We start from the raw sequence: 24,759 nt of genomic DNA on the forward strand, positions 1-24,759 counted from the left end.
CGCGGGGCGGGCCCGGCGGGGCCAGGGCGCCTTCCCGGGGCACTCGAGGTGGTGCTGCCGCTGCGGGGGCGGGCCCTGGGGGCTCCGGGGGCTGCGGCACAGAAGCCTCGGAGACAGCCCCGCGCCGCGCAGCGCTGCCCCGGGGCGCAGCGCAGCTGCCGCCTGACAGGAAACCTACCCCCCGGCCCGGACCGGACCGGACCGGCCCCGGCCCAGCCCCTGTCCAGCCGCGGCCCCGCCCCGCCCCGGCCCGGCCCCGCCGCGTGGCCCCGCCCCGCCTCTCGCCGCGCTCTGCCGTTGCTCCGACGGGGAGAAGCCGCGGCCGTGCCCGTTGGTTCCGTTGGGGAGCGGCGGCGGTTGACAGGGCAGCTCGGCGGCAGCTCGGCGGCAGCTCGGCGGCAGCTCGGCGGCAGCTCGGCGGCAGCTCGGCGGCGCGGCCCTCGCCTGGCGGAGGTGGGTGCCGGGGCTGGCCCGGCCTGGCGGGGGCTCTCCGGGAAGGCGTTGCGGGGCTGCCGGCCCCTCGCTGGAGGAGGGAAGGAGGCGGCGGTTGCGGCCTGGGGGTGGCAGAGCTGGGAGCGGTGCTGGGGGCTCTGCGTGGCGGGCGGGGCTGAGGCCTCTTCCCCCGCCTCTCCCCGCAGTGGCCGCGGTTACTCCCGGCGTTACGGGGCGGGGGGGGGAGGGAAACTTTCCGGTGCTGCTGTGGGGCGGCGGGGAGCGGCCGGGGCCATGGCAAGGCCGTGCGGCAGTGTCCGTGAGAGCGGGAAACCTGCGGAGCCTTGCGCTGAGAGACGGGCATCTGCAGAGGGAACAGGCTCCGTTTGAATCTCTTTCAGTGTAAGCGCTGATGCGTTGTGGTGTTATAAGCTGCCGGCTGTGAGGTTTGGAGCCTTTCCAGCCCCTGTGCTGCCTGGCAGCGCTGCAGGCTGTGTGTGTGCGGTGAGCACGCTTGGCTTGGTGTGCCAGTCGGGATCCCCCTCGGAAGGTGTCTGCAGCTCCAAACTCTGCTGGCACCGTGAGCAGAATTACAGGGACATCTCCCCGCACACAAGTCCGTTGGAGTGGCCCCAGGCAGGCAGTGTGCCCGTTTCCCCCAGCACATCCCAGGGAATGACGGTGCTGTGTGACTGACACAGTGTGCAGACAGACGGACACTCGCACCTTGTCTGTGACCTGCTGGTAGTGGTGGGACCTGACTTCTCGGAGAGCGGGGCTGGCAGGAATGCTTTGGATTCCAGCTTGGCTGGCAGAGCTTCATGTTTGCCTTTGGCCCCTTGGGTAAAAAAGCACAGAGTGAGAGCATAGTCTTGACAAATCACACTCTAAAATAAGCTTATATTTAAACCAACTAAACTGTCAGTTACCTAACAAATATGTTTCCTGTCAAGGTCTGGTAAGAGTTTTGCCCTGGAACTTGTGTAGCTGATGAATAACACTTCTGGATCGGCACAGCACAGGTATGTTTCTTTCCAGCAGTAGCTTATTCCCAGCTCAGTGTTTGTTCAAACTTTGTCAGTATTTCAGGCCAAGTTGTTCCTGGTTTTCATATAGTTGTCTGACAAGAACTGTAGATCAAACTAAATGTTGACGCTTAGTTTATGTATCGCTTTACCTCATTTGCATCTTGGTGAAGTTTGTCTGGCTTCATGAAGTCCTGGATCTGCCTTTTACAAGCTGGATGGGAAGGCTGAGCTGTTAACTGTTCTGACCCCAAAGTGCTGGCGTCTTTCAGGTTCTTTGCTGGGGGGAACAAAAATATTTCGACTGCTTAATAGGCAATGCTTTTTCTGAGCAAAAGGGCTTTGAACCAGCCCTGGTCTGTCTGCTGCTTTAATGAACACCGTGTGTTCTCCATTAGTATTTAGAGACAAAATGTATATGCATGGCTGTAGCACAGACATGGGAATGTAGTATTAGAGACCATTGACTCATCCTGTCCAAAGCTTCAAAACTGCAGGACGCCACGTGGTAGGTGTCCAACTGCTGGGATGCTTGCTGCCACAGTCTGTGAGTCTACGAGCCCAGGGAGTTGCTGTCATAGTCTGTGAGCCCAAGGAGTTAAACTTAATTCATAACAAAAGCTGCCAAGCCACGTCTGTAACATCACAGGAAAAAGCAATTGAAGAGTGCAGACAAAATATACTAATGTTTTGAAATAAAATGCACTTTTTAAAGATTATTTTGAAATCTATTTGTCTGCTATCAACACTGGATCAATTTACTTCCATTTTCTGTAGCAAATTTTCACTGCCCAGATTCTGAGATGCACAAAAATCATTAAATTTTGGATTAATAAATGAATTGCTGATCTGTAAAATGACTGAAAAAAATACTAAAAAGCAGTTCTTTAACTTGCACTCTGGCATGAGGTCTTCTAATTTTCTAGTGTCCCTTTAATAGCTAAAACTATCTGCTAGTCTTCAGAATTTCTCTGAACTCTGTCATGTATTAAGCTACATTGTGTTATATTTATAATACCAATTTATTTATCAGGTCCTGCAGAGATAACCATGAAGTTTGGGTTACTCTTGCAATGAACTTTTATTCTAAATGGCCACTATAATGGGATGATGGAGAAGTGGATGCGGAACAATATGATTGTTTGGTGGGGTTTTTTTTTAATTCTATCTTCCTTGTCAGACATGGGTTTTAGCAAGGTTGTGGTATATGTGTAGGGCTTTTTCCCTGGTAAACAGTTGCTTTGCATTGGAAGAAGGATGGCTGGTCTTGTTTCATCATGATGTGAACCCCACTGCAGAGCCTCTCCGCAGCTATCAGAAACTTGCTATGTAAATTTTGAACAGGATAAAGAAAGCTTTCTCCTTAGAGAAACTGCAGCTGTCAGTTTCAAATTGACTTGTCTTATATAAGAGACTTCAGAAGCTTTATGTTATGTGATCAGAAAGCAAAAAAAGGGTTTTATTTTATCTCACAGGATGGAACCGGATTTGGATAAGGAGGACTTTTTCAGACCATCCTATACTGCTGGTGTTGAGTCACTTCAGAGAACAGCACCAGGAAGCGTAGAAGGTTTTAAAACAGATCTCTCTTTGGTTTGTGCAAGCTCAAACACAAACCAGGTAAGAAAGCTTTAATGTTTGCATTGTTTGGATATTTTTTAATAAGCTTAGTCTTTGCATCAATAAGAATAATCAGAATTTTACAGAGAAGATGAAAAGCATCTTTAGTGTGTTTTTAATTTGGAGGAGATAGATAGGATTAGACTAAGTTGTGTGGCACTGCATTGATACTTCATTGGGTGCATCAGCCTTCTGTGAATGAGGCTAATTGCCAGCTTGGAGCAGCTTAATCATAGAATGGTTTTGTGGGTTTCATTCTTGATCTCTAATTGCCTTAATGTTGTATATATGTGTGTGTGTGTGTATATATATACACATGCTGCAAGATTATGAACTCTTAAGTTATCACAGCAAACTTCTGCAGGGGCCTGAGCACTTGTGAAAACTGATGTAGTGAATTACTTTTGCTTCTCTTGTCATCCAATAAGTCTGTTCAGAATAGCCTGGTGAAAATAAAACTGCCTTAACATGCTAGCTATCCAGCAAAGAATCTAGTCAAATTTCTAACTTCCTTAATTTTTTTAATTTAAGAGGAGCAGTTTGGAGCCTAAGGAACACATACAAATTTGCCTGCGTATTAGGTCGTTTACATCGTCAGAAAAAGAAAATGAATTGCAGGTGTGACATTTATATAGTTTAAAAATACCTTAAACGTATGTTTGGGGTTTTTGTTGGTTTTTGTTGTTTTTTTTTTTTTTTCCGCTGAGCTTTTCATACTCTTTTCATGCCTGCATTGTTTCTGCTTCCTTTTAATAGAACTGTGTTTCACTTGAGGATTCAACAACCGTCATACGGGATCTTTGTATTGGCATATTGGAACGACACTGTATTGCTGTCCAGTGGAGCTGTTACACCAGTGACTGGTGATGTCCTGCCAGCGATGGGTCTTAAAGTCTCTGTTCTCTTTTGCAGGGAGACCGTCGAGAGAGCACTAACAGCAAAGCACCGGTTGGTTGTAAGGGTATGTTTTATATTAAAGAATTGCAATTAAAGCAGGCAAAGAAGCTTTCTTAAGGTCAATAACTGACTTCTGGCCTATGTTAATAATAAAATAACTACTCGACATTTTTATATGCCTGTGAATTGGACAGTGAGTAAGTTATCTGGCCAGAAAACACAAGGATACAATGGTTAGAAGTATACCTGAACAGGCATTAAATGAGATGAAGCTATGGCAAGGGAGAGTAGTACTACTTATGCTGTGGTCTCTAGTGGTATCCTGACCCTGTATGTAATCAGATAAACCTAATTCTGCCATTTAAAAACTACCTAAATACTAGGTTTGCTTTAAAATGTTAGAATGTCATGTACTTGTCAGTTTGATTCTCTGTCTTCTAAAGACATTGAAGAGACTTGAATAATTCTAACAAAGCTGCATGATTTTGATAGAATTTGCAAGTGGGAAAGGAAGTGGTAGATTAGGTGTCTGGCAGATATGTAGGGTAAGCACGTGACTTCCAGATATTTAAGAAAGGGGAGAAAAATTCCAAAGGACTTTTGTCTGGGGTAAGTGCTTTTTAGAAGGCTGCTGTAATACCAGTTTTCACTTACTAATTTTTTGAATGAAGTTCATTTTACAAGGTCTATACTGAGTTGTAATATTTTGTACTTGGCAGATTTGGAAGAACTCTTAAAAGGCTCAGAACAGTCTAGCACAACTGCGAAAAATGACGTGAAGTTTTCTCTGTGGGTTTCATTTTGTGAGATTTACAATGAATGTTTTTATGATCTATCGATTGCTGTATCAAATGACAAGAAAAGAAAAACACTACGCCTTGCTCAAGACATCAAGGGATGTTCTTATGTAAAAGGTGATTAGAATACATTGCAAATTGCCAAACATGTAATTTGAAAAGTCAGTCTTCCTGTAATAATGTTTCTTTCTAGATTAGAAAACTCCGAACTGTATTCACTGTGGCACTAGAAATGTCCACCTTGAGCGTGAAAGGCAACAATTTGCATCACAGAAGTATCTGTGCCTTTAATAGTGTTTTCTCTCTATTCTTAACTGTAACTCTGCAAAGCCTGCGTGCACTCCACTGCCTTGATATTTCTTTGAAATGGAAGAAATATTGAGAACAATTGACAAATTTTTTAGTGTTTTGTTTTTTTCCATTTTCTTAAAAAAAGACTCCAAGTTCTTACCTATAGTTATAATTGGCTCAACAGTTCTATTTTTTAGTATTTTCTGTAGAGATGCACTTCAGAGAATATGTGAGAAAGTTCAGTCTGACTGCAAATTACATTTTTCAGTACTCTAATGAAGTCTGTGATGTAATTTGTTGTGGGTTGGGGGAGGCGGGGGGTTAGCAGAACTCTAACAGTTCAGTGTTTGTTTCTGGCCATGGGAAAAACAGCTTTCAAATCCTATTGGATTTGTTATAGGTTCTTTGGACAATCAAGACACCAATTCTAGATTAAAGGCTTTTTTGTAGGTGTTTGGCCTGCTACTTTTATCTTTCATATGCCAAACTATAGATTCAAAAAGCTGAATCAGATGATAAACCCCACTCCTTCATTTCTTCAAAGACTAGAAAATGTGTGAAGTAGGAAATAGTCTGCTTTGAGCTATGCTTCAGCATAATCTCTTTTTATAACATTTGGAAGTATAAGATTGTTCCTGATGTTCTTGAGGAAAACCAACTAATGATTTTCTTATTTTTCTTGGTCACAGCTGGTGGTTTTTTTGCTAGTACAATTTTGGTGACCTCTAGTTTAACAGAGGCCATAATGTTCATAAGTTCCATTAGTAGGGTTGTAGGTATTTACTCGAGCCCATACCAAGATGACATACAGTCATCATACTGCAGACAGAATTCTTCACTGATTTTTTTTAACTTGATGGCCCTGAAAGATGTCTAGGTGATTTCCCCCCCTGCCCTCAAAATCATAGGCTAAACCAGAGAAGCTGTCCAGGTAGAATTCTGCCTTGATGAGTATGAACATAGGGCTTTCATGCTCATATTAGACCCTGTGCTTTGGCTTTCCAGAGCGCAGGCTAAGGTTGCTCACTTAATTTGGATGGAGCATATTTCTGTGTGCTAATAGGATGAAATGATGAGATGGATGTGCCCTTCCTTTCCCATGGAAGGAAGAATCTTGATTTTGTCATCATATAATTTCTGTCTGAAGCATGCTTAGTAAAATGTTTTTATGTCTCAAGTAAACGTATTGTTCTTGGTGTGCATATCTTATCCCCTAATCCCTTCTTTCTTTTGGATAATGATATTTACAAGATTACCATGTTTGTTTTTCCTAAAGATCTGCAGTGGGTTCAGATTTCTGATTCTAAAGAAGCTTTTAGTCTTCTAAAACTGGGGTTGAAACACCAGAGTATCTCAAGCAAGAAACTAAATACTTGCTCCAGCAGAAGGTGAGAAACTTTCTGAATAACATTGGGCATAGGATGGTGTCTGGGAGGAGGGGGGAACTAAAATATGGATTGTGGCTTTTAGGAGGGGAAGAGGCTTTAACAGGGCCTAGATATCTAGGTTTGGCATCCTTTAGCACTATGTGACCCAGTGCTTTTAGTCAAAAGGATTCAATCCTTCAGTAAGATGAACATGTTCAAAAACTAACAGTTTTATCAAATACTCTCCTTCAAGCAAAAACATTTAGCTTTATTCCATCTAACTGTCTGAGGAAAAAGCAAAATAAAGGCTACATAAGCATCTCTTTAGAAGTTTGTATCTGATAGAGTATATGCTTAGAGAAGTTGAAAGATTCAACAGTGTTTTGAACAGATGTTGTGGAGGCTAAAAATATTTTGAATGTATTCATCTACTTTATCACTTCTCTGCTGATTTAAGTTTTTCCTTTTAGTCACAGCATATTCACAGTTAAGATACTAAAAGCTGAAGATTCAGGAGCACCGCGAGTGACCCGAGTCAATGAGTAAGTTCAGAGCAGAGACCCTCTCTTCTTTGTGATGGAACTGTCAGTTGTGGTCTGTGTTGGTGTGCTGGTACTGGGAACTGTCAGTTGTGGTCTGTGTTGGTGTGCTGGTACTGGGAACTGTCAGTTGTGGTCTGTGTTGGTGGACTGGTACTGGGAACTGTCAGTTCTGGTCTGTGTTGGTGGACTTGTACTGGGAACTGTCAGTTCTGGTCTGTGTTGGTGGACTTGTACTGGGAACTGTCAGTTCTGGTCTGTGTTGGTGGACTTGTACTGGGAACTGTCAGTTCTGGTCTGTGTTGGTGGACTGGTACTGCACTATACACCCAGTGCTTCCTGGTAGAAACTCATGCCTGTGTGGTGGTTTCCCCAGTTCCTACCATCACACAGTTGTTGTCCCTCTACCTCCAGCCATCAGGCTGCAGGGCTCTTCTGTGCCTTGTCCCCTCTGTGCAGCACAAGGTTCTGTCAGCCTGCTGTCCACCTGAACTCCTCTGAGTCCTTAGAAGGAAGAGATGATGGGGGGAGGGGAAATAGGAGGTGTGTTGGGAAAAGATTTGTCAGGAAGTAATGTAAAATTTGATTGAGAAAACAACATTGAAAAGGATGGAAGTGTTTGTGCAGATGAAGATCAAGAAATTCTTCTAAAAAAAATGATCGTTTTTAAAAGTGAATAATTTGTGCATGTTCTAAGGTAAATAAAGGGAATTTTCCTTATCTGCTTTCGGACTGTCAATGTGTGATCTTGCTGGTTCAGAAAGATATGCCAGGACCCACAGTGAAGGTCACAGATTGAAAGAGAGTGGAAATACAAACACCTCTCTTCTGATTCTGGGCAAGTGTATTAACGCACTCAAGAATTGTCAACGGTCAAAGTAAGTCCTTTTACGAATTGCAAACTGGTTGTGGCTTTTAGGTACTGCCTCCAATGTTTAAAAGCTGTTGTTTAAAATACACAATGCTAACACTAAGTTTCTGGCAGAAATGATGTATAGACTTGTTGATCTACCAGAGTTACCTTAAAACTTGTCTTGTTTTTCTCTTTTCCTTGTTTTGCTCTTTTGCTCTAATCTCCTTTAAGCATGCTATCATATATTTTAGCAATTTAACTTTACTCCTCTGAGCTTGGTTTATCAAAGAAACAAACTTTGGAATAAGTTTAAAACCCCCTTTTCACTAGTGTCATAGTAAGAGTCAAATTTTTAGCCTTTTATTACTCCTTATGAGTACGTAGACTCAACTGTCTACGTACTTCTAGTGTAACATTTTTTTCATCAGCAGAATATTGCTGTGCTATCATAACTGGGCACCATTTGACAAAAATTGTCTGTTTTTAATAAATACTGACATAACTTTTAACACTCCTCCTGATCCAGCTAACCATATGCAGACAAAAGAAAGCCTTCCTGCTATTTATGCCCTAGCTTGGGGATCTAAATAAAAGTGAAATAATACAAGAAGTTAGTTTTCTAAAAAACAGTACGATCTATAGTCGCAGCTGGATATAACTGTCTAGGAACTGCTTTCTCCACATGTTCTCATTTGCAGATCTGTTTCTGTCCCAGAAGTTAAATGAACTCAGTCTGCTGGTTGATGTGCTTTGCCAAATTCACTTAACCCGTAACACTGTTCCTGACGCCTGTTCAAAGTCTGTAACACCTTAAGATGAAAAAGCTTTGCTAGCGTGTGTTCCTGATTATGTTTTGTGAATTTACAGTCTGTCTTATTTTCCTGTTCTTTCCAGATAGGAAGGATGCATTAAAACTAGCAGCTGCTTAGAGGGCTGTTAATGTATTCAGAATTTCTTTGTCTGATCCTAATAACTTCGAATTTTAACAATGTAGAAGGAATGTTCTGAAGCATGATCTCTTAAAGTGTTAATACCTGCCCCTTGCAAGTTGAATAGGAAGTAGTACATTTCTTTAAAATATTTTGGACTGTCAGTCCTGCAGCAAAGCTACTTATGAGCTGTCTATGTACTCTGGTAGGAGTGTCGCTGCCTTCCTGAGTTCTGTAGCACTGTCCATATAACTGAATAGCTGTTATATGTGCAAAATGCAGCCAACCTGTTTGGTGGCAAGTGTGCGTTCAGTCATGTTTTAGGAATTCTCATAACATTTCCTATAAGCATCATAAACTACATCCCCAGCTGTTAAATTCAAGTGCCAAACTGCTGGGAGATTAGGAAGCAAGTTCTGAAAAGTATCTCCATGTGTTTGGTGTGTGCTCATTTTCTTGCCTAGGCACTTGCTATTGTCCGTTCTCAGAGGCCGGATACTGAGTGAGAGAGATCTCTGATGATGTTGGATACTGCATGCGTAGGACTAGACATGTTCTCTTCATTAATGGTGAAAGGAAGAGAGAGGTTGGGGTATAGTTTGGTGTAGCATGAGGCTGTGTGACCTGCCCAAGGCTAAAGGTCGAACACTCCCTTAGTTTAGGTGCTCCCCCTGATTGTATTGCTGTAGCCTGTCTGAGGTGATGGCTAAAGCAGCAGTCACAACAGCCACACAGTCTCTCTGCAAACAGCTGCATCCAGTCCAAAACAATTTTAATTGATTTAATGACTACTGCTTTAATAAATATTTTTAGGTCTTCATGCTGGATAGCTCTTACACTGGCTGGACATTATTAAGCATCTGGTCATCTGTTCTTTTGTCTCCAAAGGTCGCAGCAGCACATACCCTTTCGGGAGAGTAAGTTAACTCATTTCCTTCAAGGATTCTTCAGTGCAAAGGGGAAGGCATACGTGATGGTAAACATAAGCCAGTGTGCTTCAGCATATGATGAAACACTCCATGTGTTAAAGTTCTCGGCCACTGCACAAAAAGTAAGTGTGTTGCAGTTTATCTTGACCACTACTTCTGATTTGCCTTTAAAGAGCAGGTTCCCTCACTTCTAAGAATATGAATTTAGTTACTGGATTTTTCTGTCTCATGTTGCAATCATATTTTCTAATTGCTCCTAGTCACGCTTTATTTCCTTGTAAAGCTTTTTAAAAGGCTTTGTTGGGACATACATATTTTTTTTTGTGGGAGTGGGAACATGTTCTATTAAAAATCCATAATTCCCATAAAATATCCAGCCTGACAAGACACTTGCTATATTTGGAAGAAATTCCCTGAGATCTGGGTGAATTTTTCTTCTGTAGGCATTCCATACTCTCACCTAGGAGCAAGTCTAGCTGCCCCATATACTACTGCTATCTTATATCTACTATACTACTGCTATCTAATATCTCGCCGAGGAGAGCAGCTGCAGTGCAGGCAAGCCCGTACTGGGGGGTTTTCGCAGCAAAAGGGACTGGAAAGTAGCTTTTTTTTGGGGCGGACTTTTGAATCTTTTTGGAGACTGGCAAGCCGGTGGGCGGGCAGCTGAGGAGGCGTGGGCTGTGGGCTGAGCCCAGGGCCGGTGGTGCCTGTTTCGAGCGAGGTGTGAACACATGTTACGGAGGCTTCCAAATAAGCAACCCACCACCAATTTAAAAAAATAAATAGATTTATTTTTTTCATAAAACCACCAGTCAGCTCTCCGTAGATTACAGATCCGGATGTCCACAAGAGGAGAACAGAATAACTTTCTGGGGTTTAACAATAACCCGAAATACTTTACAAAGCCCCACTCCCCGGGGGTTTAACGACAACCCCAAACGAAAACTTCACTTCCTGGGGTTTAAGGGGAACCCGAAACGTAAAACAAAGCCTCACACCCCAGGGGTTTAATGACAACCCCAAACGAAAACTTCACTTTGTGGGTTTAACGAGAACCCAAAACGTAAAACAAAGCTTCACAGCCTAGGGGTTTAACGACAACCCCAAACGTAAACAAAACTTCACTACCTAGGGTTTAACGACAACCCAAAACGCTCTATCACTCACCTAGAAAGTGAGGGCTCTCAACCTCGAGGACCTGCTCAGGGCAGCGTCCCGACCCAAAGTACCTCGAGGAGTTTCCTTGGGCAGCGTCCTGACCCAAGGGGAGAGTCCTCTGACCGCAGCGTGCAGCTCCAGGGGACGAGCTCAAAATGGCTCCCCCAAGGGACTCCATTTATACCCAGACCGAATCTGACCTGTAGTCAATAGCGGCTCCCATTGGTCAAAGGTCTCAGCTACCGCGAGACCCTGAAAACAGAGCCAAAAGCTGCCATGTTTCAACAGCCAGGAAGCTCTGTTTTCACTGGGCGGATGCACCTGCCACAATCCACCCCGTGACTACAGTCATGATTCGGCTGGTTTCCTTGGAGTGGTGGTGCAGTCACCTCTTGCCTCCAAGGTTAAAAGGGAGCGCGGTCCGGTGAGTCTTCATGCTCATTATGGATTGTCATCCCTGGGTAATTATACAGTCAAAATTGAAAAGGCTGATTAACCATTCTAACAAAACAAACAATCAATGCCCAATATAACAACACCAAGTCCAATCATATTCTTCTGAGGGCTGTCAATTTCACAAGACTCCTTCACCACCCCGTTGTCATCAGGATCTTGATTGTCCATATGGATCCCCACAGCCAGGCAAGATGTCGACATCATCCATTCCTCCGAGGTCCTAATAAAAACAAAACTAGGCCTCGGATCAAAACCCGGGCATCAAGTTAAAAATCAGAGATTATCCATTGGACACTAATTCGGTGGGTTTCCTCACCTTTATCTAAAGCCTCCCAGGCATATAAACCCCTAGATTTTACCAGGACCATAGACACAATGCCAACTAGGAGCAACTTCACCATGACAGGCTGGCATACATATCGCTCAACCATGCCATTGGCTTGAGGGTAATATGGTGTATAAAACACCCACTCAATACCTTCCCCTCGTGCCCAGTCTTGCACCACTGCAGCTGTAAAATGTGACCCATTATCACTCTGAATACATTCAGAAATGGGCAAAATGCCAAACCATCCTTTTAAAACTTGGACTGTTTGGCCTCCAGTAGCTACATTAACAGCTGTAGCCATAGTTAGTCCCGATACCACCCCTACTCCCACCAAGATGTACCTTCTTCCATGAGATGGCTTTAAAGGACCAACATAATCAACTTGCCAGGTGCTCCAAAGTGCCTTACCTTCTTTAATATGTTGGGCTGGTGCTTGATTTGGATGGTTAATCTTAAGCCTCACTTGACATTGTGGACAAGCCATAAGAATTGCTTCACACATCTTCATTGACACAGGCCATCCCCAGGACCGACACCCACAACAGAGATCTATTTTCCCCGAGTGACCTTGCTTAATATGTAGCCACTCAACCAACCAATCCCAATCTCCTTTATCACTATTAACTACCCTAATTTGGGCCAAATGATCTACTTGTTGATTCCATTTTGCAGCAGGGGTTCCATCTCTTATATGGCCCTTTACCCACTCTGTATACCGCCATTCAGCCTCCTTAAATAAAGTGGAAGAAAATAACAAAAGTCTAACCGGTCCTTGTGGTCCCTTCTGGAACACACCACAATAAGAGGCATGTTCTACAAATCCCCACTCCACTCTCAGTGAATCCTGTAGATGTAAGGGCCCCAACTTCTGAAAGTTTTAAGTTCATCCTTTAAAACATTCAGGGCCTCTGTATACTGTAACGTCCAGTCCCATGCTCTATTTTTCCGCAGCAAATCATATAAAGGGCAGGCAATTACTGGAGACCCTGGTATATACTTCCTCCAATAACCCAACAGTTGCTGCAGTTCTACCTTATTACCTGGTATCTGTCCCTTCTCAATAACTGATAAAATATCATCAGGTACTACAATTGCTCCAACCACCCACCAAGCTCCTAAAAATTTAATTTCTTGTCCAGGACCTTGACACTTAAAAGATGGAATATCTAACCCATTTTTAGTTAACAGGTCCCAAATAATCTCAGCCACTTGTCCTACCTGTTCTTTAATATTTCCACCCACCAATATATCATCTATATACTGATATATATGAACACCCAAGAACATCTCCACCATATCAAGAAGCTTGGCCAAAGTATTATGAGCAATAGTGGGAGAATGTTTATACCCTTGTGGGAGTCGATTGAAAGTACATTGAATCCCCTCCCAGGTAACAGCAAACTGAGGCTTATCTTCATCTCTCAGAGGAATCATAGAAAACATATCTTTAACATCTAAATCAGCCATCCATAAATGAGCAGCTACCTGTATTGCTGCTACTACTGGTGATATATTTGGGACAGCAGCTGTTAAAGGTAGAATATTGCTATTCAATCTCCAATAATCAATTGTTAACCGCCAATGTTCATCTAGCTTGCGGACTGGCCAAACTAGAGAATTACAAGGGGAATGTGTTCTCACTAGGGGACATTTTCCTATTGCCCCCGTCACACCTACTATATTTGTAAATTTCCTCGATGGTTTAAATCCTAACTCAGTGGCTTGTTGTCTATTTAAAACAATAACTCGAGCCCCTATGTCAATTGAAAACTCCAAACTTATCCATTTAGGACCCACAGAAATATATATATAAGGTTCCTTATCAGCGGACCATTGGCAGGAATTCACCGTGCGGAGTGGGCGGCCCGATCCCCAAACCGCAGCTACTAGTTTTTTTAACTCTCTCAACTCCCCCCTCGATGCCACAAAAGGGTTAATTTTCCCTTCCTGAGGGAGTAGAGTTACCTGTGTTTCCCTTTGTTTTCGAGTTTTCCCCTCCAGCAATTCCACCAACTTTAAGATATTATCAGTAGACCTCCCATGAAACCCGGCCCGGGGCACCCCCAGTGCCAGTGCCTTCTGCCAAAGATCATTCCTTCCTGACTCATAAAATCGGCCTAACTTATCTCGGGGCAATTCAAACTCTCTACAAGCAGGCTGTTCAGCAGGGGAAGCTGTTCCACTAACTTGTCGAACCCTCCGATTTTCACCCCCACCCCCACTCAAATCAGTCCAGCCCATCTCTCTAAGGGACTGGATATGTATCTTTAAGGCATCCGGGAGCCCTCTGATGAGAGGTTTAAGGTGGCTGGGATCCACCCGCGCCACAAGCGGAATTCCACACCACCCCCTCTCATCCATCGCCTGAATACAAGCTGCTTTTTGTGCTCCCTCCGCCAGCTCCGACAGTCCCTTTACACTCTCCACTGCTGCAAAGTAGTCCTGCGCCTGAGTCAAACAAGCACCTAATATGGCGCACATTTTTCCTTCATTTCTGCTTATCCACCAACTTCCCCAGCTCTGTTTCAACTTTCTCACAACTTCTACCGGGTCAAGCTGCCTCTATTTTGCCCACTGTATCTCTAAAGGGGAAGGGGCACAGCTATATTTCTGTAACAACTCCTCTATTGACATACTGCCGACTACGCCAATTGTTATGGAGGCTTCCAAATAAGCAACCCACCACCAATTTAAAAAAATAAATAGATTTATTTTTTTCATAAAACCACCAGTCAGCTCTCCGTAGATTACAGATCCGGATGTCCACAAGAGGAGAACAGAATAACTTTCTGGGGTTTAACAATAACCCGAAATACTTTACAAAGCCCCACTCCCCGGGGGTTTAACGACAACCCCAAACGAAAACTTCACTTTGTGGGTTTAACGAGAACCCAAAACGTAAAACAAAGCTTCACAGCCTAGGGGTTTAACGACAACCCCAAACGTAAACAAAACTTCACTACCTAGGGTTTAACGACAACCCAAAACGCTCTATCACTCACCTAGAAAGTGAGGGCTCTCAACCTCGAGGACCTGCTCAGGGCAGCGTCCCGACCCAAAGTACCTCGAGGAGTTTCCTTGGGCAGCGTCCTGACCCAAGGGGAGAGTCCTCTGACCGCAGCGTGCAGCTCCAGGGGACGAGCTCAAAATGGCTCCCCCAAGGGACTCCATTTATACCCAGACCGTATCTGACCTGTAGTCAATAGCGGCTCCCACTGGTCAAAGGTCTCAGCTACCGCGAGACCCTGAAAACAAAGACAGCCAAAAGCTGCCATGTTTCAACAGCCAGGAAGCTCTGTTTTCACTAGGCGGATGCACCTGCCACAACACAGCAACGGTCACTCGCCGAGGAGAGCAGCTGCAGTGCAGGCAAGGCCGTACTGGGGGGTTTTCGCGGCAAAAGGGACTGGAAAGTAGCTTTTTTTGGGGGGGCACTTTTGAATCTTTTTGGAGACAGAAAGGCGGCTAGCTGGCTCTAAGGAGACTGGCAAGCCGGTGGGCGGGCAGCTGAGGAGGCGTGGGCTGTGGGCTGAGCCCAGGGGCGGTGGCGCCTGTTTCGAGCGAGGTGTGAACACAGCAACGGTCACTCGCCGAGGAGAGCAGCTGCAGTGCAGGCAAGGCCGTACTGGGGGGTTTTTGCGGCAAAAGGGACTGGAAAGTAGCTTTTTTTTGGGGGTGACTTTTGAATCTTTTTGGAGACAGAAAGGCGGCTAGCCGGCTCTAAGGAGACTGGCAAGCCGGTGGGCGGGCAGCTGAGGAGGCGTGGGCTGTGGGCTGAGCCCAGGGCCGGTGGCGCCTGTTTCGAGCGAGGTGTGAACACAGCAACGGTCACTCGCCGAGGAGAGCAGCTGCAGTGCAGGCAAGGCCGTACTGGGGGGTTTTCGCGGCAAAAGGGACTGGAAAGTAGCTTTTTTTTGGGGGGGACTTTTGAATCTTTTTGGAGACAGAAAGGCGGCTAGCCGGCTCTAAGGAGACTGGCAAGCCGGTGGGCGGGCAGCTGAGGAGGCGTGGGCTGTGGGCTGAGCCCAGGGCCGGTGGCGCCTGTTTCGAGCGAGGTGTGAACACAGCAACGGTCACTCGCCGAGGAGAGCAGCTGCAGTGCAGGCAAGGCCGTACTGGGGGGTTTTCGCGGCAAAAGGGACTGGAAAGTAGCTTTTTTTGGGGGGGGACTTTTGAATCTTTTTGGAGACAGAAAGGCGGCTAGCCGGCTCTAAGGAGACTGGCAAGCCGGTGGGCGGGCAGCTGAGGAGGCGTGGGCTGTGGGCTGAGCCCAGGGCCGGTGGCGCCTGTTTCGAGCGAGGTGTGAACACAGCAACGGTCACTCGCCGAGGAGAGCAGCTGCAGTGCAGGCAAGGCCGTACTGGGGGGTTTTCGCGGCAAAAGGGACTGGAAAGTAGCTTTTTTTGGGGGGGCACTTTTGAATCTTTTTGGAGACAGAAAGGCGGCTAGCCGGCTCTAAGGAGACTGGCAAGCCGGTGGGCGGGCAGCTGAGGAGGCGTGGGCTGTGGGCTGAGCCCAGGGCCGGTGGCGCCTGTTTCGAGCGAGGTGTGAACACAGCAACGGTCACTCGCCGAGGAGAGCAGCTGCAGTGCAGGCAAGGCCGTACTGGGGGGGTTTTCGCGGCAAAAGGGACTGGAAAGTAGCTTTTTTGGGGGGGGCACTTTTGAATCTTTTTGGAGACAGAAAGGCGGCTAGCCGGCTCTAAGGAGACTGGCAAGCCGGTGGGCGGGCAGCTGAGGAGGCGTGGGCTGTGGGCTGAGCCCAGGGCCGGTGGCGCCTGTTTCGAGCGAGGTGTGAACACAGCAACGGTCACTCGCCAAGGAGAGCAGCTGCAGTGCAGGCAAGGCCGTACTGGGGGGTTTTCGTGGCAAAAGGGACTGGAAAGTAGCTTTTTTTGGGGGGGGACTTTTGAATCTTTTTGGAGACAGAAAGGCGGCTAGCCGGCTCTAAGGAGACTGGCAAGCCGGTGGGCGGGCAGCTGAGGAGGCGTGGGCTGTGGGCTGAGCCCAGGGCCGGTGGCGCCTGTTTCGAGCGAGGTGTGAACACAGCAACGGTCACTCGCCGAGGAGAGCAGCTGCAGTGCAGGCAAGGCCGTACTGGGGGGTTTTTGCGGCAAAAGGGACTGGAAAGTAGCTTTTTTTTGGGGGGGACTTTTGAATCTTTTTGGAGACAGAAAGGCGGCTAGCCGGCTCTAAGGAGACTGGCAAGCCGGTGGGCGGGCAGCTGAGGAGGCGTGGGCTGTGGGCTGAGCCCAGGGCCGGTGGCGCCTGTTTCGAGCGAGGTGTGAACACAGCAACGGTCACTCGCCGAGGAGAGCAGCTGCAGTGCAGGCAAGGCCGTACTGGGGGGTTTTCGCGGCAAAAGGGACTGGAAAGTAGCTTTTTTTGGGGGGGCACTTTTGAATCTTTTTGGAGACAGAAAGGCGGCTAGCCGGCTCTAAGGAGACTGGCAAGCCGGTGGGCGGGCAGCTGAGGAGGCGTGGGCTGTGGGCTGAGCCCAGGGCCGGTGGCGCCTGTTTCGAGCGAGGTGTGAACACAGCAACGGTCACTCGCCAAGGAGAGCAGCTGCAGTGCAGGCAAGGCCATACTGGGGGGTTTTCGTGGCAAAAGGGACTGGAAAGTAGCTTTTTTTGGGGGGGGACTTTTGAATCTTTTTGGAGACAGAAAGGCGGCTAGCCGGCTCTAAGGAGACTGGCAAGCCGGTGGGCGGGCAGCTGAGGAGGCGTGGGCTGTGGGCTGAGCCCAGGGCCGGTGGCGCCTGTTTCGAGCGAGGTGTGAACACAGCAACGGTCACTCGCCGAGGAGAGCAGCTGCAGTGCAGGCAAGGCCGTACTGGGGGGTTTTCGTGGCAAAAGGGACTGGAAAGTAGCTTTTTTTTGGGGGGGACTTTTGAATCTTTTTGGAGACAGAAAGGCGGCTAGCCGGCTCTAAGGAGACTGGCAAGCCGGTGGGCGGGCAGCTGAGGAGGCGTGGGCTGTGGGCTGAGCCCAGGGCCGGTGGCGCCTGTTTCGAGCGAGGTGTGAACACAGCAACGGTCACTCGCCGAGGAGAGCAGCTGCAGTGCAGGCAAGGCCGTACTGGGGGGTTTTCGCGGCAAAAGGGACTGGAAAGTAGCTTTTTTTGGGGGGGCACTTTTGAATCTTTTTGGAGACAGAAAGGCGGCTAGCCGGCTCTAAGGAGACTGGCAAGCCGGTGGGCGGGCAGCTGAGGAGGCGTGGGCTGTGGGCTGAGCCCAGGGCCGGTGGCGCCTGTTTCGAGCAAGGTGTGAACACAGCAATGGTCACTCGCCGAGGAGAGCAGCTGCAGTGCAGGCAAGGCCGTACTGGGGGGTTTTCGTGGCAAAAGGGACTGGAAAGTAGCTTTTTTTTGGGGGGGACTTTTGAATCTTTTTGGAGACAGAAAGGCGGCTAGCCGGCTCTAAGGAGACTGGCAAGCCGGTGGGCGGGCAGCTGAGGAGGCGTGGGCTGTGGGCTGAGCCCAGGGCCGGTGGCGCCTGTTTCGAGCGAGGTGTGAACACAGCAACGGTCACTTGCCGAGGAGAGCAGCTGCAGTGCAGGCAAGGCCGTACTGGGGGGTTTTCGCGGCAAAAGGGACTGGAAAGTAGCTTTTTTTGGGGGGGCACTTTTGAATCTTTTTGGAGACAGAAAGGCGGCTAGCCGGCTCTAAGGAGACTGGCAAGCCGGTGGGCGGGCAGCTGAGGAGGCGTGGGCTGTGGGCTGAGCCCAGGGCCGGTGGCGCCTGTTTCGAGCGAGGTGTGAACACAGCAACGGTCACTCGCCAAGGAGAGCAGCTGCAGTGCAGGCAAGGCCGTACTGGGGGGTTTTCGTGGCAAAAGGGACTGGAAAGTAGCTTTTTTTGGGGGGGGACTTTTGAATCTTTTTGGAGACAGAAAGGCGGCTAGCCGGCTCTAAGGAGACTGGCAAGCCGGTGGGCGGGCAGCTGAGGAGGCGTGGGCTGTGGGCTGAGCCCAGGGCCGGTGGCGCCTGTTTCGAGCGAGGTGTGAACACAGCAATGGTCACTCGCTGAGGAGAGCAGCTGCAGTGCAGGCAAGGCCGTACTGGGGGGTTTTCGTGGCAAAAGGGACTGGAAAGTAGCTTTTTTTTGGGGGGGACTTTTGAATCTTTTTGGAGACAGAAAGGCGGCTAGCCGGCTCTAAGGAGACTGGCAAGCCGGTGGGCGGGCAGCTGAGGAGGCGTGGGCTGTGGGCTGAGCCCAGGGCCGGTGGCGCCTGTTTCGAGCGAGGTGTGAACACAGCAACGGTCACTCGCCGAGGAGAGCAGCTGCAGTGCAGGCAAGGCCGTACTGGGGGGTTTTCGCGGCAAAAGGGACTGGAAAGTAGCTTTTTTTGGGGGGGCACTTTTGAATCTTTTTGGAGACAGAAAGGCGGCTAGCCGGCTCTAAGGAGACTGGCAAGCCGGTGGGCGGGCAGCTGAGGAGGCGTGGGCTGTGGGCTGAGCCCAGGGCCGGTGGCGCCTGTTTCGAGCGAGGTGTGAACACAGCAACGGTCACTCGCCAAGGAGAGCAGCTGCAGTGCAGGCAAGGCCGTACTGGGGGGTTTTCGTGGCAAAAGGGACTGGAAAGTAGCTTTTCTTTGGGGGGGACTTTTGAATCTTTTTGGAGACAGAAAGGCGGCTAGCCGGCTCTAAGGAGACTGGCAAGCCGGTGGGCGGGCAGCTGAGGAGGCGTGGGCTGTGGGCTGAGCCCAGGGCCGGTGGCGCCTGTTTCGAGCGAGGTGTGAACACAGCAATGGTCACTCGCCGAGGAGAGCAGCTGCAGTGCAGGCAAGGCCGTACTGGGGGGTTTTCGCGGCAAAAGGGACTGGAAAGTAGCTTTTTTTTGGGGGGGACTTTTGAATCTTTTTGGAGACAGAAAGGCGGCTAGCCGGCTCTAAGGAGACTGGCAAGCCGGTGGGCGGGCAGCTGAGGAGGCGTGGGCTGTGGGCTGAGCCCAGGGCCGGTGGCGCCTGTTTCGAGCGAGGTGTGAACACAGCAACGGTCACTCGCCGAGGAGAGCAGCTGCAGTGCAGGCAAGGCCGTACTGGGGGGTTTTTGCGGCAAAAGGGACTGGAAAGTAGCTTTTTTTTGGGGGGGACTTTTGAATCTTTTTGGAGACAGAAAGGCGGCTAGCCGGCTCTAAGGAGACTGGCAAGCCGGTGGGCGGGCAGCTGAGGAGGCGTGGGCTGTGGGCTGAGCCCAGGGCCGGTGGCGCCTGTTTCGAGCGAGGTGTGAACACAGCAACGGTCACTCGCCGAGGAGAGCAGCTGCAGTGCAGGCAAGGCCGTACTGGGGGGTTTTCGCGGCAAAAGGGACTGGAAAGTAGCTTTTTTTGGGGGGGCACTTTTGAATCTTTTTGGAGACAGAAAGGCGGCTAGCCGGCTCTAAGGAGACTGGCAAGCCGGTGGGCGGGCAGCTGAGGAGGCGTGGGCTGTGGGCTGAGCCCAGGGCCGGTGGCGCCTGTTTCGAGCGAGGTGTGAACACAGCAACGGTCACTCGCCAAGGAGAGCAGCTGCAGTGCAGGCAAGGCCGTACTGGGGGGTTTTCGTGGCAAAAGGGACTGGAAAGTAGCTTTTTTTGGGGGGGGACTTTTGAATCTTTTTGGAGACAGAAAGGCGGCTAGCCGGCTCTAAGGAGACTGGCAAGCCGGTGGGCGGGCAGCTGAGGAGGCGTGGGCTGTGGGCTGAGCCCAGGGCCGGTGGCGCCTGTTTCGAGCGAGGTGTGAACACAGCAATGGTCACTCGCTGAGGAGAGCAGCTGCAGTGCAGGCAAGGCCGTACTGGGGGGTTTTCGTGGCAAAAGTGACTGGAAAGTAGCTTTTTTTTGGGGGGGACTTTTGAATCTTTTTGGAGACAGAAAGGCGGCTAGCCGGCTCTAAGGAGACTGGCAAGCCGGTGGGCGGGCAGCTGAGGAGGCGTGGGCTGTGGGCTGAGCCCAGGGCCGGTGGCGCCTGTTTCGAGCGAGGTGTGAACACAGCAACGGTCACTCGCCGAGGAGAGCAGCTGCAGTGCAGGCAAGGCCGTACTGGGGGGTTTTCGTGGCAAAAGGGACTGGAAAGTAGCTTTTTTTGGGGGGGCACTTTTGAATCTTTTTGGAGACAGAAAGGCGGCTAGCCGGCTCTAAGGAGACTGGCAAGCCGGTGGGCGGGCAGCTGAGGAGGCGTGGGCTGTGGGCTGAGCCCAGGGCCGGTGGCGCCTGTTTCGAGCGAGGTGTGAACACAGCAACGGTCACTCGCCGAGGAGAGCAGCTGCAGTGCAGGCAAGGCCGTACTGGGGGGTTTTCGCGGCAAAAGGGACTGGAAAGTAGCTTTTTTTGGGGGGGCACTTTTGAATCTTTTTGGAGACAGAAAGGCGGCTAGCCGGCTCTAAGGAGACTGGCAAGCCGGTGGGCGGGCAGCTGAGGAGGCGTGGGCTGTGGGCTGAGCCCAGGGCCGGTGGCGCCTGTTTCAAGCGAGGTGTGAACGCAGCAACGGTCACTCGCCGAGGAGAGCAGCTGCAGTGCAGGCAAGGCCGTACTGGGGGGTTTTTGCGGCAAAAGGGACTGGAAAGTAGCTTTTTTTTGGGGGGGACTTTTGAATCTTTTTGGAGACAGAAAGGCGGCTAGCCGGCTCTAAGGAGACTGGCAAGCCGGTGGGCGGGCAGCTGAGGAGGCGTGGGCTGTGGGCTGAGCCCAGGGCCGGTGGCGCCTGTTTCGAGCGAGGTGTGAACACAGCAACGGTCACTCGCCGAGGAGAGCAGCTGCAGTGCAGGCAAGGCCGTACTGGGGGGTTTTCGTGGCAAAAGGGACTGGAAAGTAGCTTTTTTTTGGGGGGGACTTTTGAATCTTTTTGGAGACAGAAAGGCGGCTAGCCGGCTCTAAGGAGACTGGCAAGCCGGTGGGCGGGCAGCTGAGGAGGCGTGGGCTGTGGGCTGAGCCCAGGGCCGGTGGCGCCTGTTTCGAGCGAGGTGTGAACACAGCAACGGTCACTCGCCGAGGAGAGCAGCTGCAGTGCAGGCAAGGCCGTACTGGGGGGTTTTCGCGGCAAAAGGGACTGGAAAGTAGCTTTTTTTGGGGGGGCACTTTTGAATCTTTTTGGAGACAGAAAGGCGGCTAGCCGGCTCTAAGGAGACTGGCAAGCCGGTGGGCGGGCAGCTGAGGAGGCGTGGGCTGTGGGCTGAGCCCAGGGCCGGTGGCGCCTGTTTCGAGCGAGGTGTGAACACAGCAACGGTCACTCGCCAAGGAGAGCAGCTGCAGTGCAGGCAAGGCCGTACTGGGGGGTTTTCGTGGCAAAAGGGACTGGAAAGTAGCTTTTTTTGGGGGGGGACTTTTGAATCTTTTTGGAGACAGAAAGGCGGCTAGCCGGCTCTAAGGAGACTGGCAAGCCGGTGGGCGGGCAGCTGAGGAGGCGTGGGCTGTGGGCTGAGCCCAGGGCCGGTGGCGCCTGTTTCGAGCGAGGTGTGAACACAGCAATGGTCACTCGCTGAGGAGAGCAGCTGCAGTGCAGGCAAGGCCGTACTGGGGGGTTTTCGTGGCAAAAGGGACTGGAAAGTAGCTTTTTTTGGGGGGGCACTTTTGAATCTTTTTGGAGACAGAAAGGCGGCTAGCCGGCTCTAAGGAGACTGGCAAGCCGGTGGGCGGGCAGCTGAGGAGGCGTGGGCTGTGGGCTGAGCCCAGGGCCGGTGGCGCCTGTTTCGAGCGAGGTGTGAACACAGCAACGGTCACTCGCCGAGGAGAGCAGCTGCAGTGCAGGCAAGGCCGTACTGGGGGGTTTTTGCGGCAAAAGGGACTGGAAAGTAGCTTTTTTTTGGGGGGGACTTTTGAATCTTTTTGGAGACAGAAAGGCGGCTAGCCGGCTCTAAGGAGACTGGCAAGCCGGTGGGCGGGCAGCTGAGGAGGCGTGGGCTGTGGGCTGAGCCCAGGGCCGGTGGCGCCTGTTTCGAGCGAGGTGTGAACACAGCAACGGTCACTCGCCGAGGAGAGCAGCTGCAGTGCAGGCAAGGCCGTACTGGGGGGTTTTCGCGGCAAAAGGGACTGGAAAGTAGCTTTTTTTGGGGGGGGACATTTGAATCTTTTTGGAGACAGAAAGGCGGCTAGCCGGCTCTAAGGAGACTGGCAAGCCGGTGGGCGGGCAGCTGAGGAGGCGTGGGCTGTGGGCTGAGCCCAGGGCCGGTGGCGCCTGTTTCGAGCGAGTTGTGAACGCAGCAACGGTCACTCGCCTAGGAGAGCAGCTGCAGTGCAGTCAAGGCCGTACTGGGGGGTTTTCGCGGCAAAAGGGACTGGAAAGTAGCTTTTTTTTGGGGGGGACTTTTGAATCTTTTTGGAGACAGAAAGGCGGCTAGCCGGCTCTAAGGAGACTGGCAAGCCGGTGGGCGGGCAGCTGAGGAGGCGTGGGCTGTGGGCTGAGCCCAGGGCCGGTGGCGCCTGTTTCGAGCGAGGTGTGAACACAGCAACGGTCACTCGCCGAGGAGAGCAGCTGCAGTGCAGGCAAGGCCGTACTGGGGGGTTTTCGCGGCAAAAGGGACTGGAAAGTAGCTTTTTTTGGGGGGGCACTTTTGAATCTTTTTGGAGACAGAAAGGCGGCTAGCCGGCTCTAAGGAGACTGGCAAGCCGGTGGGCGGGCAGCTGAGGAGGCGTGGGCTGTGGGCTGAGCCCAGGGCCGGTGGCGCCTGTTTCGAGCGAGGTGTGAACACAGCAACGGTCACTCGCCAAGGAGAGCAGCTGCAGTGCAGGCAAGGCCGTACTGGGGGGTTTTCGTGGCAAAAGGGACTGGAAAGTAGCTTTTTTTTGGGGGGGACTTTTGAATCTTTTTGGAGACAGAAAGGCGGCTAGCCGGCTCTAAGGAGACTGGCAAGCCGGTGGGCGGGCAGCTGAGGAGGCGTGGGCTGTGGGCTGAGCCCAGGGCCGGTGGCGCCTGTTTCGAGCGAGGTGTGAACACAGCAACGGTCACTCGCCGAGGAGAGCAGCTGCAGTGCAGGCAAGGCCGTACTGGGGGGTTTTTGCGGCAAAAGGGACTTGAAAGTAGCTTTTTTTTGGGGGGGACTTTTGAATTTTTTTGGAGACAGAAAGGCGGCTAGCCGGCTCTAAGGAGACTGGCAAGCCGGTGGGCGGGCAGCTGAGGAGGCGTGGGCTGTGGGCTGAGCCCAGGGCCGGTGGCGCCTGTTTCGAGCGAGGTGTGAACACAGCAACGGTCACTCGCCGAGGAGAGCAGCTGCAGTGCAGGCAAGGCCGTACTGGGGGGTTTTCGCAGCAAAAGGGACTGGAAAGTAGCTTTTTTTTGGGGTGGACTTTTGAATCTTTTTGGAGTCAGAAAGGCGGCTAGCCGGCTCTAAGGAGACTGGCAAGCCGGTGGGCGGGCAGCTGAGGAGGCGTGGGCTGTGGGCTGAGCCCAGGGCCGGTGGCGCCTGTTTCGAGCGAGGTGTGAACACAGCAACGGTCACTCGCCGAGGAGAGCAGCTGCAGTGCAGGCAAGGCCGTACTGGGGGGTTTTCGCGGCAAAAGGGACTGGAAAGTAGCTTTTTTTTGGGGGGGACTTTTGAATCTTTTTGGAGACAGAAAGGCGGCTAGCCGGCTCTAAGGAGACTGGCAAGCCGGTGGGCGGGCAGCTGAGGAGGCGTGGGCTGTGGGCTGAGCCCAGGGCCGGTGGCGCCTGTTTCGAGCGAGGTGTGAACACAGCAACGGTCACTCGCCGAGGAGAGCAGCTGCAGTGCAGGCAAGGCCGTACTGGGGGGTTTTCGCGGCAAAAGGGACTGGAAAGTAGCTTTTTTTGGGGGGGCACTTTTGAATCTTTTTGGAGACAGAAAGGCGGCTAGCCGGCTCTAAGGAGACTGGCAAGCCGGTGGGCGGGCAGCTGAGGAGGCGTGGGCTGTGGGCTGAGCCCAGGGCCGGTGGCGCCTGTTTCGAGCGAGGTGTGAACACAGCAACGGTCACTCGCCGAGGAGAGCAGCTGCAGTGCAGGCAAGGCCGTACTGGGGGGTTTTCGCGGCAAAAGGGACTGGAAAGTAGCTTTTTTTGGGGGGGCACTTTTGAATCTTTTTGGAGACAGAAAGGCGGCTAGCCGGCTCTAAGGAGACTGGCAAGCCGGTGGGCGGGCAGCTGAGGAGGCGTGGGCTGTGGGCTGAGCCCAGGGCCGGTGGCGCCTGTTTCAAGCGAGGTGTGAACGCAGCA

General features: G+C 50.7%; 1 pseudogene; it reads left to right on the top strand.

Moving 5' to 3' along the window:
- Window positions 1-1,385: 1,385 nt before the first annotated feature.
- Window positions 1,386-24,759, top strand: part of LOC141927319 (kinesin-like protein KIF20B) — a 173,313-nt pseudogene continuing 149,939 nt past the window's right edge.

Source organism: Strix aluco, chromosome 9, assembly GCF_031877795.1.
Source record: "Strix aluco isolate bStrAlu1 chromosome 9, bStrAlu1.hap1, whole genome shotgun sequence".
Classification (NCBI taxonomy): domain Eukaryota; kingdom Metazoa; phylum Chordata; class Aves; order Strigiformes; family Strigidae; genus Strix; species Strix aluco.